The following is a 997-nucleotide window of genomic DNA, read 5'->3' as shown; positions in this document are numbered from 1 at the left end:
GTACTCCAAAACGACCCGAACCATTCTGGTGTCCGAATGTAACCTTCCAATATATGAATCTTTATGTCTCGACCATTTCGAGACTCCTCGTCATGTCCGTGATCTCATCCGGGACTCCGAACAACCTTCGGTACATCAAATCACATAACTCATAATACAAATCATCATCGAACGTTAAGCGTTCGGACCCTATGGGTTCGAGAACTATGTAGACATGAACGAGACACATCTCCGGTCAGTAACCAATAGCGGAACCTGGATGCTCATATTGGCTCCTACATATTTACGAAGAGCTTTATCGGTCAAACTGCATAACAACATATGTTGTTCCCTTTGTCATCGGTATGTTACTTGCCCAAGATTTGATCGTCGGTATCACCATACCTAGTTCAATCTTGTTACCGGCAAGTCTCTTTACTCGTTCCGTAATGCATCATCCCGCAACTAACTCATTAGTCACATTGCTTGCAAGGCTTATAGTGATGTGCATTACCGAGAGGGCCCAGAGATACCTCTCCGACAATCGGAGTGACAAATCCTAATCTTGATCTATGCCAACTCAACAAACACTATCGGAGACACCTGTAGAGAATCTTTATAATCACCCAGTTACGTTGTGACATTTGATAGCACACTAAGTGTTCCTCCGGTATTCGGGAGTTGCATAATCTCATAGCCATAGGAACATGTATAAGTCATGAAGAAAGCAATAGCAATAAAGTAAACGATCATAGTGCTAAGCTAATGGATGGGTCTTGTCCATCACATCATTTTCTAATGATGTGATTCCGTTCATCAAATGACAACACATGTCTATGGCTAGGAAACTTAATCATCTTTGATTAACGAACTAGTCTAGTAGAGGCATATCAGGGACACTCTGTTTGTCTCTGTATTCACACATGTACTAGGTTTCTGGTTAATACAATTCTAGCATGAATAATAAACATTTATCATGATATAAGGAAATATAAATAACAACTTTATTATTGCCTCA

The sequence above is a fragment of the Triticum aestivum genome, chromosome 1D (assembly GCF_018294505.1).
Source record: "Triticum aestivum cultivar Chinese Spring chromosome 1D, IWGSC CS RefSeq v2.1, whole genome shotgun sequence".
NCBI classification, from domain to species: domain Eukaryota; kingdom Viridiplantae; phylum Streptophyta; class Magnoliopsida; order Poales; family Poaceae; genus Triticum; species Triticum aestivum.
The sequence above is the reverse complement of the archived record's forward strand: the minus strand, read 5'-3'. Positions refer to the sequence as shown.